A 14,100-nucleotide genomic window follows, 5' to 3' on the forward strand; every position below is an offset into this window, starting at 1 on the left:
TACTTTTACTTAAGTAAAACATTGAATACTTTTTCCCCCACTGAATAAGACATGAGAGGGAGTGCTGTGTGGTGGTTCTTGGCACAGCTGTGCTGCGGTACAGCATAGGCCCGATGCAACGCAGAGTGCCATAGCTCCGCACAGCCGGGGACAACAGAGAGAGAGATGTTATATGCATAAACATCTAATTACAAAGACAAATCCTTTGAGACTTCAGTGGTGCAAAAACCATGAGCATTGGACTACAGAGAAGTGGAAAAAAGTTAGTAGGATGAGTCATCGTTTACCGTATTCTCCACAAGTGGGCGGGTGTCTCATTTATTTCTATTTTGACCGTGCACCTTTTGTATATCTGATGTGCTATCTGACTTTGTTTCCTTTGTTTGTCTCTATTCGTATGACTATTTTTGAAACTGGCATTGCAGGATATTGTAGAACAAAAGAATTACACCCACTCTTTTATTATTTATCCTGGAGAATTGTGTGCAGACCTGAATGCTTGGTTTGTTGGGCCCACTTGTCCCCTTGGAAGGAAGGGTCACTGGAAATCAAAACAAAGTTATTCTGAGTCATGACTGGCCTCCTATGTGAGAGAGGTTGTTGAGCAGGTTTGTATTTCATATTATAAGTATAAGTATATACCTAGTATAAGTATATACCTAGTATAAGTATATACCTAGTATAAGTATATACCTAGAATGTGTCCTCTGCATTACCCCATCTGTTAAATAACAGAAAGCTCCCTGACAACTAAACAGGCTAAAAAATAAATTAAAAAAGGTTACCAAGACTAGTTCAATGAAGCACTTTTCAATTGCAATAGTCATCAAAGACAAAGGATAAACAAAACAATGCTGTATGTTTTCAACAATAACAACAGCAGCACCAGCCTAGCAAACAGCTCAGTGGACAACATGGCAAGGAGCACTGGTTCTGGTTCATATACAGCTCAAATGAAGTTCAGGTGTGCATGGGCCACCCAGGCACTCAGGTGTGGAGCAACAGACCTGAAACTAAACTGTGATAGCAGCAGCTCTCTTCCAAAAAGAGGCCAGCGGAAATCATTACAGTTGGAGCAGTGCAGCACTGAGTGAGCAACACTTATAAATGTGAGTCATCTTTCACTCTGCATCCCCTTGACTTCTCCATTTAAGACATGAGAGGGGGTGCTGTGTACGTACGCACACGCACGCACGTACGCACTCACTCACTCACTCACACTCACACATTCAACTGCACACAAGGTACTTGTTGTTTGTCGTGTTGTTTGAATTCAATGTTTTAACTTACAGTATATCCTACATGTGTATTATTTTAGTTGAGAACCTTGTATAAGCCCTATATGGGTTTACTTTCTCACCTGCACTTATAATAATGCGTCTTTTAATAATGTTAACTTTGTACTGTTTTTATTATGAAAACAAATAAATATATAAAAAATCCCACCGCTAATCAATACCTTTGTTGGTATCTACTGTAGTGTATATCAAAGCCTTCAAAATGGTTACATTGCAACCGTAGGTCGCTAGACAGAATTCATTTTCACTGACCTGTTTTGACATCAGAATGATGACTTGACCAACTCAGCAGAAGGATATAGGGTAGCTGACCTGCTCTGACAGCACATAGGCTGGTGCTGCTGTTGTTATTGTTGAAAACATACAGCCCCGTTTACATGCACGTTCTAATCGTATTAAAAACAAGATTTTAGATAAACCCGATCTAATTCTGCATGTAGGCCTATACACCTAAATAAACCTGATCAAAACCAACACGATTTAGATTCTGATCGGATGCAGAGGGGTGGTCTAGACTTTTTTACGACCAGATCAAAAGGAAAATCCTTCCATGTATACACCTAACCCGATTAGAATGTGACATGTTCTTTCAGTAAAGCACGTGAAGCATATTGCTGATGAGCGCGACAGAGACAGAGGGGAGAGACACGCGCGCGCACACACACACACACACACACACACACACACACACACAAACACACAACGCAAAAAATCACGAGAGAGAGAGAGAGAGAGAGAGAGGTTAACACACCGACCCAAAAACTTCACGAGCGCAAACTCACTAAATGGACCTGTAGGCCTACTGTACGTGTGGTGTATGAGTGTGAGAGACAAAGAGAAATAATCTAGCGCAACTGGACGCTGTCCCGTTCATCTATCCTCCTGTCGAGTCCTGTGCGTCTTTTACCAGGTCAGATTGACCTGGCCACTAACTAATTGTCTTCTTGCGATCATAAATAACCTAAGAAACCACCAGCAAAATATCCTTTATGCTATTAGACATATCCTTCATCAGATAAATAATATTTAAGGGGACTGGGTTAAGGGGATATAAGAGTCGATTTTAAAATGTTTATTATCGTGAATGCACTTGTCCATGAAGCCTATTATGTTCTATGGGCCGTCGGGTGCAAATATGGATTGTGATGATTATAATAATGATAGCTACATGCAGTGGTGAAAAAAGTAGTCTACTACATTTTTCAACTTGAGTAAAGGTATCAATACTGCAACGCAGAAATAGCCTACTCCATTACAAGTAAAAGTCCAGAATTCAGAATGTACTTGAGTAAAAGTGCGAAAGTATTGGCATCAAAATGTACTTAAAGTACCAAAAGTAAAAGTACAAAATGTTTGAAAATAGCAGATCTACAAGCTCACAACGCACCGCGATGCGATGCGTTGTGAGCTTGTAGATCGGCTATTTTCAAATAGCCATGGTAAAAAGTAGGGCTAAAGTGTTTTATGTATGTTTTATAATATTATCATTTATATCTGCAAAGTAACTGAACTAGTTTTCAAATAAATGTAGTGGAGTAAAAGTACAATATTTGGATCCCAGATGTAGTGGAGTAGAAGTAAAAGCATTGGAAATTGGAAATACTCAAGTAAAGTACAAATACCTCAAAGTTTTAAGTAAATGTACTTTGTTATTTTACACCACTGCCTACATGTATACAGAACAACGTACATCCCCAATAATCTAATTAAAAGAGCATTGCAGCTTTTTTTTTCTCACTTTGGTGGGGCTGTGCATTTGGGCCCCATTATTATTACTATTATTAGATACAGGGAAATGCACAGCACGATTAAAAGTGGGCACATGTAAACACCAGATCGGATTGATCTCACCCCATGTAAACACTTGATCCAATATCTTCAATCGGGTTTATTTAGATCAGATTGGAATGAGGCTGTCATGTATACGGGGCTTGATGACTCAACCAGCTCAGTGTTCTCAATGGGCCAGAAAATTAAGGCCTGCCCCTAACTGGGTTGGCCCGTGGCCCCGCCTAGCCTTACTAATTAGCATACATTTTATGCCCTACCCGGCCCGAAAATGTAAATATTAAGTCCATATATGGGCATTCCCAGATGATACCCTGTTAAGGCAACCCATATAGGCCTATGGAGATCCCTGATGTCATCAATATTAAGCCCATATCTGGAATTGTCATATATGGACATAGCCCATATCTGGAATGCCCATATATGGACATATTGTGTCAGGCTCATGTGGTCTATGACGTCAAACATCTATGATGTCAGACATGAGTCATCTCCATATTTGGGAATATATGGCCACATTTTGGGCACATTTTGTCTAACTTAAACAACCAAACAGGTCTGTGCATTTTTTTGGTAAAAATGTATCCCATGCCAAAGCGCCAGCACTTGCCCAGCAGTCTGCTGTCACCAAATGCGTGCACGTGCCCTTGTGCATTCTTGCCCTTAGGGCGTCTTGCTGGTAATTATGTATCTTTTCAAATGCAATACTTTAGAACAGACAATTACATTACAGAGAACAGACAGACAGAAGTCTGTTCTCTGTTGATTATTGTATAATAAGTATAACATGGTAGAACAGGCCTGCAAAACTCTTCTGCAGTCAATGACTTTGAAAACAATGTCGCGGTACCTCCTGACGTAAATAGAGTAAAAACAAATCCCTTGTCTATGAGGTGAAGCCACAGTGCAGCAGTTGTGCAACAAGCATGCATCATGATTTGGGGCTTTAACAAGTAAGCATGGGTGTGAACAAGCTTAATAAATGCTACGGTACTTTATCAATGAATGTTGTTCTCTAACAGCTGAAACAATTTCACCCCCCAGTGGAAAACAATCAAGGCTCTCTTTTCAACCTCAAAGTCGTTTAAAAGACCAAGAATAGTTTCATTAAAAGGGAAAACATTTAGTTCATGTAAATGTGTTTAAATATGCAAATGAGTATCCAAGCAGAGAGTGGCGTGTAAGATGGAATTCAACTTGCGTGACTGTTGCTGTGTTGTAGTTACCACACTTGAGCTATAACTTTAGAGGCATATTAAGTAACCCATTCATTCTGAGAAAGCGTCTGTGTCACTTTAGATTTTTTGCGTTGGCTATTCCAAAATATCTGATTATACAAGCTGCAAGCTTATCTGCTATTTTTGAACATTTTTGAACAATCTTGAAAGTGTGAGAAGAGAACGACTGATTTAAAAGTTGTTTGGTAGAATCGGCCTCGGGTTTTAATCGGTTAAAACTGAATTGCACAGGTTTATTAAAAATGCATAGGCTACAATACATCCCAGGCCATTATATACATCCAGTGTGTCTGATGGTGGCATCTCTTCACGCTCTTGGTGCATGCTGGCGTGCGTGTGAGACAGGACTGTGCGTGAGTGGATGAACCTTAAAATGAACTCTAGTAACCTGACTGTGGGACAATACTGTAAAACATTGGCTTTTGGTACTTAGATATAATATAAAAATATAGATTTACTTAAATCAGCTTAGATCAGATATTTAGCAAACGTTTTGGTACAAAAAGTATTTACAATGTCATCACATCATATCATCAAATCCCCCTTTGATCTGCCTCCAGGGCAGATCACTAACTAGTGATGTGATACTTGGCACATTTTTCAGAAAAGTTTAAACTCCCCCTTTGGACTTCTTTTAAGAAGTCCACCTAAACTGGGTAACGTTTCTGAAAAATATGGTGAGCGGGGGTCAACAGAATCAACACTTGTTTTTTTAATAACTTAGAAACAATAAATGGCACCCCCTTTGGGATGCAACTAACACATAAACAATGGCACAGGATTCTATGTTTCTGATGACATCTATTTCATACTTGTCAGTTTCTATCTTTTGACCATAAGGTCAACTTGGTCCCTGAATCCAGAGTTTTCACTTGGTTGGACAGACCACAGTTTTTAGCCACTGACATGTCAGTCTATAGTGGGGTATTGTTGATCAGATTCCCTAACTTTTTCTGTTACAATTGTGATCAACGTACCCCTGTCATTCCTGTGTGACTGTCCAACTTTACTTTTTTGGTTGTAAGACAACATCCATAAGATGACATCAGAAAACATGAATTGACACAAGACCCCCTTCGGGGTAAAACAGAAATCAGTGCAGAAAATACCTAAAACTATATCACCTAGTCCTTTGGGGATGCTAGGGATTCACACAAGCAGGGAAAAACAATTTCTTATAGAAAACAACGGGTTCAATGTGTAAGTAGACTGGAGGCTGGTCTATGCGTGGGTGGATTAAACCATCAGTATGTAAAAAAACAAAAGCTCACTCAAATGCCTCCTCGTAAACGGGAGGTGGACGGACCTGGTCCGTAACAAGATCCAGGAGAGGTTGGTGGACCTCTCCTTCGGTCAGTTGGGCTAGCTGGAAGTCAGTAGAAGGGTAAACAGTGCGGACAGCTTTGTTAATCATGCATTTCAACATTGGTATGGCTACGAAAATGATGAGCCCTACGATCAACAGGACTGGGAGAATGGTGGTGACAAACCAGTTGCTAAAGCCCCCTAGTAAGCTAAAGTCAAACCAAGTGTTTGGAATCTGGGGCTGTGGGATGGTAGCTATGGCATCACGAGAATGGGAGATGAGGGAAGAAATGTTAGCATGATTTTTAGGGATTAAGAAACAACATTTTCCACCTAGCATTTTGCACACACCACCTTCCTTAGCCGTCATCCAGTCCAGGGCAGCACGATTTCTGAGGACTACTGTCCTGATTTGGGACTGTTCGTTGGTTAGGAGCTGACCTGCCAGCTGGAGGTCAGAGAGGGAGTCATGTAACATTAGCAGCTCGGCAGCTAGAGTGTTAATCTTTTTCAGGGTGAACTCTTCAGTCACACCAGAGGTGATAAAGGTGGTGGCACCTAGGCCATAGGCCATTTGGGAGTCTGAGTCAGTCCATGGGTCCTTGAATGTGTAACCTGGATATTTGGCCCTAATGTATTCTAAGTTAGTCTGAGTCTGGTCTGGAGTGGCCCAGGCAGTGGTGGGTGTTAGGCTCCTCTTAACTCTATTGTGGGCATTGTCATCTTCTGGGGGAACAACAGGGTAAATTATAACACTGGTAAAAATATAACCCGGGTGGCAGCAGCCGTTCCATTTGGGTGGGAGAAAATGTCTTGCGGCTCTGCCGCAAGTCCACACAGCTGCATAGCTGAGGTGAGAAACGGATACATTAAACCATGGACATGAGACATTTAGCAGGGTGCCATCTAGAGCCACAGAGGTGCAATAACCGTCATTAAGATGGATATTGCGTTCGCACAGAGATATACCTAACGCTACAGTGCCTGGGGAGGTGTCGTGGGAACACAAACATACGGGGGCCTTGATGGGTTTGACAGGTAGAACGTGAGTACGTTGGGTCATTGATTGGGCTGGTTCAATACACTTCAGGGTACCATCTAGGGAGGAGTTGGTGATGGTTATGTTCCTGTCTATTAAATGGGACATTGCTAGTAACTGGAGCATGTCACGGGGAGAGGTGCAGTTATTAGTGGAGTTATCCTGGTCAATGAGAAAAATGGGGGTTACCCTAAGATCAGGACGGTGATGGACACAGACCCAACAGTCAGCGTCCTGCATTGCATGGTGGGCGGCAATCGCTGCCTTAACACATGCAGTATTACCTTCGCACCTCTCCAGGTATCCGTGGACACGATGTTTGGTGATGTCTGGCAGTTCAGAGTTGAGGTCTCTAGTAAGCCATTCATCGAGCTCCTCCTCATCATTGATTTCTTCTTCATAAATGATGCGTTCAGGAAGTTTAGCTGTGGCGTTAGGTTTGGGAGAAACGTCAATAAATAGTTTGGCATATGAGTTTGGTCCTGACAGAGACACACTTAACCATATTTGACCTGTGTCGCTGAGTTGAGGGTTTTTTATTTTTACGATCACGTAAGGACCAGCTGTGGCCAGAGTTAACCTTCCGTTAGCTCTCCCAGTTGAGTCACCATCAAAGGATCCCCAAGGTTCCCTTTGGGCTCTGCAGTCTCCGTCCCACTGAATGAGGAGTCTGCCGGCTGAGTTTGCAATATTCTGGCAATTCCACTGGCAGCGCTCTACGCATGCGTTTACAAGGTAACTAGCACCGTAGTAAGTATACCAATCCCCTCTCACGTGGGTGAAACAATCCACCCCTTCAGTACAGAACATGTGATGATGATAATAATCTGATGCTTGATAACCTCTGGATATGCGGTTTGCACTTTGGACAGGAGTTAGCAAGTGTACAAACACCCATATTTTAAGGAGTGTAAGTACAGTCAAGAGCATGGCATACTTCCTACGGCTGGGCATAGTGTTCCTATATATCCTAATATCACTCTCTGACTTACTATGTGTTTTCAGATCTTTCTTTTAAATCTGGGCGTAGTCAATTTCTAAATTATGTGTAAGTGTAGATACTTATCTAAACGCCCAGATCTTTCAGTTATCCTTTCTGGTGTCAGAGGTGGTGTTCATGTAGTTATCAATAGATGATTTCTGTGGAGACATAGAACAACAGACATCAGTACATGACATTACAACAATTAACAGACTTACTATCATTCGAGAGCTACATAGAGCAATATGGTACTCTAGAGAAGGACTGGTGTACTAAGTCTAATCCTAATCCTCAAGACCTCGGTCTTGCTCTTCTGCCACATACATGTGTTGGCACATGAGTTATCTCCATCTGGCATGACTTAGACATATCTGGTGCATGGCAGTTGGGCTTTCTCATCGGCTGGCAAAGTTTTTTAGTAGTAAGCTATTACACTATTACACTACATTACACTACGTTCCCCGCTATTACACTATTACACTACATTACGCTACGTTCCCCACACTATGTTCCCCACCATCCCCCTTATGTTTCTGAGAAGGACGGCAAAATGCAGTCCTATATCAGAAACATCCAAGATCTAAGGTTGATGATAGTGGTCTTCCATTCACTAAGAAACTGCATCAGTGATTCGGTAACCCCCTCCCCTGTTACCTCTATATCCTCCCCCTTGGTTCTGCCCATATCCCTGTTGCTGGTAATGCTGGGTCTGGTTTTTTTCTGTTTGGACAGTCTCTGGCAAAATGATCTGGGGCCCCGCACTCGAAACAACAGCCGTCATGTTGTTGATAGTTGGACTGGTACCCATTACCTCTACCCCTATAACCTCCCCGGTTATATCCACCCCCTCTGTTATATCCTCCCCTAGATTGCTGTGTAGAATTTTCTCCAGCCAACATCAGATGGCTTTGGGAGCTTGGCAAGAATCTCTCCTGTTGAGAGTGGATTGTACATGGGCAGGGTTGCACCGCTATTAGGCTGGGGTTTGTACAGAAGTGGGGCCTGTAAAACAGGGGCTTGGGTGGAGACCTTCTCTTTACATTCAGCAGTGTGGCGTCTATCTGGGGCTGGTTTACCACAGTAGGGACAGCTCCCCATGGAGCGGTGGTGGGATTCGTTGTTGGTAGGAAGGTGGGTGTGTACCCCGTGGCTCCAGTTTGCTGCTGGCCTAGTGGGACGGACATGGAGGTGGAGAATGTGAGGGTTTGCATGGTTTGCGAGAGGCCATTTAGGCCTGGGGTAGTGAGACCTGGATAGGGAGGAAGACCATTTGGTTTTGGACGGGGCGGAGGTGGCCCCTGCTCGTGTGGCTGAGATGGGGGAAAACCATAACCAAATTCTTGTCTTCTTCTTTCCCCAACTCTTTCTGCTTGCTCCCGCCATTCTAACAGTTTTTCCCTTTCTGACTCCAACTTATCAATTCCTTCCTGCACTTGACTGTTTGTCCTGCGTGTACTGTCCCCTGCTGGGTACGTGTCTCTGGCCTTTGCTCTAGCCTCATCTATCCGATCCCGCTCCGAGTCCTCAGATGAGTGAGCATTGTCACTCATCCTTGGCCTCGTGTCAAAGCTTCTCTTTGGCTTACTTCTCCTGTCTCTGCTCCCATCCTCACTGGAGGATGTACTACTATCCATACTTACAGTTCTCCTTCTTCTCGCATGCTTTTCCCTTTTCTTACTTCTACCTTGCCTCCTAGGTTCTCCAGTCTCAGTATCGTGAGCAGGGGATCCCCCTGCTGGAGGAGCGGGCTGAGGAGGATGCTGTAATGGTGGCGGTAGGCCCCTACTCTGTCCCCCACCGTATCCCTGGGGACTGCTCAGAGCATGGGGAGGGCCTGGATACTTACCACCTGAACGGTATCCCGCCCCTCTCCCTCGTCCACCCCCTTTGCCTTGGCCTATGAATTGGCCATCCCGATAGTTTGCAGGATTTCTGAAACATTCATTTCTATAATGTCCAAGCTTGTGGCAATGATGGCATCTAATAGTTTGTTTGTTTTGAGTGGGACGAAAATTAGAAGATCTATTGGCTTGTTGATCTGTTTTGTCCACTGCCTGGGCGTTCATATCTTTTACTCTTTTGTTAGCGTTTAGTGTTGTCTTACAAAATAATCGATTCTAACATTTATGAGTTCAGGAATTTTATGAGTTTTGAGGGATTGGATATACGGGGTATAGGCCAACCTCTTGTAGCATGCTCCAGAGTAACAGGCTTCCGGTTTTATTGTCCGAATGCGAACAAGGGGTTAATGGATGTTCTTGGAAAGGTGTGGACTTCCAGAATTTCTCTCTGTATTGATCTAAAGGTTGCCACTCACCGATGTCTGTTAGACAAATGGGACAATCCAGCTGGAACAGCTCTTGAATACGGCGATGGAGCTGATCGTAGTGGGTTAGTTTTTCAGTGAACAGAACTTTGGGACCTATTTTTATTTTAAAATACCACTCTGGGCTTAGGTGGGCACCCCAGCTCTGCAGTATACCTTCTAATGAGAAGCAGGCATAGTAGACTAATGGATGTACGCTTGAGGCCTGCATGAATTTAGACTATTAAATGTTGAAAATCCCCAAATTATATAGCCTGTAAGGTTCCCTGCCTCCACTCAAAAACGTAGGGTCAAACACGTTCGTTAGCACAGGTTCATACATATACAGTTCGCAGGGATGGTGTGTGCAGACAGGCTCTTCAATTGGACGAAAAGGATCAGTTCTGTAATGTATGAATACAGTACGCCCTAAAAATGGCCCTGTTGTCATCCAGTGCCCTCTTTTAATGAAACAAAGGCAACATTGGCGTGTCTCTGTCTCAATTATTCTTGTTTCTAATTGTGTCCTGTTCTCCAGAATTTCTATGAACCAATGTTTATGATAATTGACGGCAATTTTAAAACACCAATCGAGACTGGGAGATGAACTATAACTTGTTAGTACACCAGCTTCAGTAAAATAGGCTGTTACTGTAGTACACATTGACAAAGATATTCTTACTTTAGCTGTTCGTCTTACAACAGTACACAGGCAGGAATTGTCAGACTTATACTAGGTTTAATTAATGATTTAACACTGTTTAAGTATTTTTATCCAAACCATCTAATGGTCGGAAGCTTCTTAAGACTTTCTAATTTCTGGACTCTTTGAGACAGTCAAGATTGGTTTTTATTCTAAAATGTTCAAAAATGGTTTTAATTCAAAAATGTTATGCTCAGAAGGAACGCTGGGATGTATTCTATCTACTAAAATTATTTAGAGAGCTTACAAAATTGTTTAACTATTTTTAAAACAGTCCGTTATACATTGAGTTCATTCAAATCATCAATCATTCACTTTATTCCATTCGCTCTCACAATCTCTCACAGTCCCTCTTGTCCTCCAGAGACACTGTTTAAACATTCACAACACGGCGGAGACACCGTAACAGCCCCCCTTGTACTCCAGAGACACTGTTATTATTTACAATACGGCGGATACACCGTTGTGTTATTGGGAAATGCACTCCCCTCACACTTTTACACATAGGCAACTTCTTTATACTGCGCTCCTTACAGTAGGCAACTTCTTTATACTGCGCTCCTTACAGTAGGCAACTTCTTTATACTGCGCTCCTTACAGTAGGCAACTTCTTTATACTGCGCTCCTTACAGTAGGCAACTACTTTATACTGCGTTCCTTACAGTAGGATGCAGTTATACTACGCTCCCAAGCAGTGTTTGTCCCACAGATTTTACTGTAATATTCCTATCGAACTAGAATGTTTGACAGTTCATACAACAGCACAACTAAATTTAGAACCTATGCCAATGTGCACAATTTCAGTTTAAGAGGTTTGTGCTTACCTTTTTAGAAGATGTAGTAGGCGGCCGCCCGTTGTACTGGATGGAACTGGAACACTCGGGGAAAGCAACAACGCGTTTTTTCCGAAAATTTTGAATCTCGAAAATTGTTAAAAAGGCACAAAACTCATCACGTCGGGGTCACCATGTTTTGGAAGAACCTCTCTCCAAACGAGAAGAACAAGGCTCGAGGCCCGAGCCTCTCTACTCCGCCTAAGTTGCACTAAAACTTCAGAAGGTGAGGTTATGCGTAGAACAAGAATGAGTATGGATGTGCCAGTGAAATCAATACTAAAAACAGGAGACTTCTATTTAAAATAATAGCAGTTAACTTTATTATATCAATACCGTTTGCACAAATGGGCTATTCTAAGTTCTAAGTAAAATCTATGTAAGGAGACAAAAGAGAAAATAATCCAAGTACCGGTACCAAGAGGTTCGTTCAGTAAAGCACACAACAGCAAGCTGTAGTGTTCTCGTAGAGACGGACGCAAAATGAAAGTAACAAGAGTCTTTATAGTATTTCGCAGGTCTTCAGCAGGGGAGGTGAGACTTTCTGATTGGTTCGTGGGAGGAGTCCCGGGCTGGACTCTATTGGCTGTTTCTTCAGCTGAGCAGGCATGATTGGGCCACACACTCAAAGGGGCAAGGCTGTCTGCCTCCGCCCCATCACCACGTGATCTTCACTCCTCCTTCCCCCGCCCCTGGGCTGTGCCAGGAATCGTTGGGTTTCTCTTTACAGATAACAGAGAAATGTAGCTTTTCCAAGGCGGCTGAGACCCCGCAAGTGCGTGGGTGCGGGTATCTGCACGTACAGGCTGACTTGTGCAAAACAGGTGCAAAACATCATTCACAGAAGATAACAGAGAAATGTAGCTTTTTCAAGGCGGCTGAGGAGTATCGGTGCGCACAAGCTAACTCATGCAAAACAACATTCACAGAGCATGCACTACTATATCATTGGTGACATGAGGTGAGCATGAGCTGATCACGCTCTTGGTGCATGCTGGCGTGCGTGTGAGACAGGACTGTGCGTGAGTGGATGAACCTTAAAATGAACTCTAGTAACCTGACTGTGGGACAATACTGTAAAACATTGGCTTTTGGTACTTAGATATAATATAAAAATATAGATTTACTTAAATCAGCTTAGATCAGATATTTAGCAAACGTTTTGGTACAAAAAGTATTTACAATGTCATCACATCATATCATCACTTGACACATGGGAAGCCAAGGTTTCTAACATTTCTAGCTGTTGCTGCTGCCGCCGTTCACTCACGCTTTATTTTGAAGAGCCTCGGAAGCTTTTATGTTTTTTTTATGTTTCAGCCTAGAATGGAAATCAATGCAGCCGAGTCGCGCCATTTTCTCTCTCTCTGCCTGCTACGGTGTGACGTATGGACTAGGGTCATTCACAGGGCACACAGCATGCACGCAGAGCTGTACAGTTAACCCTTTGTTGTCTCGTTGAGGAAAGAGACAACTCCTTTTGGCAGAGTGACCCCTAGTGGCCTTATCTCGTTACTGAACGAGTTTGGCCCCTTGGGTGTTAATGAAATGAACTGCACAAATGCACTGCTCCACTTCAAACTGGGTTTGATTTTATTTTTTTGCCACTGGGGCCCAGAGAGCCTTTGGGATAGAAAGAGTTGTGCCATCTCAATTGCATGGGCCCACAATTGTAGCGCTTCTGTTCTGACCCCTCATTGACGCAACTCTTCCATCTGAATGTCTCCCAGTGATGTCAATATTTGAATGAGGAAGACGATCCAGAATGCATCCAAGACTGAGTCACTGTGTGTGTTATAGCATTACACACTCGTTCTCAGACTTGATGTAAAACAGTAATTACTTCTACAAGCACACTGCTCTAATGTGCAGAGTCAGTACATCAAAGTGAAGACTTGACAACACATTAAACAAATGCCCAAACAAACACCCTTCCCTATAAGGTTAGGTTATAGTGTTGCTTTGGGCTACTAGCAGTATGCACAAAAAGTTTCAGGCTGATCTCTCCAGCAGTTCGCGAGATTTGAGAAACATAATCTCCGTCCCTGATCCTTTGGCTTGAGGGAGCTAACTAAACTACTCTTTGGGCAGATGTGGAGGCTGCTGCCATTTAAATTCTCAGACTGATTGTGTTCTCAATCACCATTTTTTATCATAGCCCTTCCACCCTTACTGCCTTTTCATACATGCACACCCCAAAACAACACACGCACGCACAGACATCGGTCATTATTTCCCCCGATGTTCTGATGTTTTTTTATCATCATTGCGCACATACACATTTCAGTGTTGCCACTGCTATTGCTACGCTCACTGGCACCTGCCTCTCTTCAGAGTGAGTATAAGGTAGCATGCAGTATTTTGTTTTCTTTACATAACTTAACATAATGAGTGCACTTGTAAATCCTAACAAAACATTTTATGTTTTGTTAAAGCTCTGTTTGTTTGTGCTACTTAGGGGAAAAAGTCAGTTCTCCATTTCATTGAGAAGGATGTTGAAAAGTACTTTGCTCATTTTGAACATACTGTATAGTGGAACATCGGACATTATTATTATTGTCGCAGTGTGCTCTTAGTGGTAAAGCTCAGGAGGCATATTCCTCAATAAC

Source organism: Nannobrachium achirus (assembly GCF_963921795.1).
Source record: "Nannobrachium achirus genome assembly, chromosome: 11".
Classification (NCBI taxonomy): Eukaryota; Metazoa; Chordata; class Actinopteri; order Myctophiformes; family Myctophidae; genus Nannobrachium; species Nannobrachium achirus.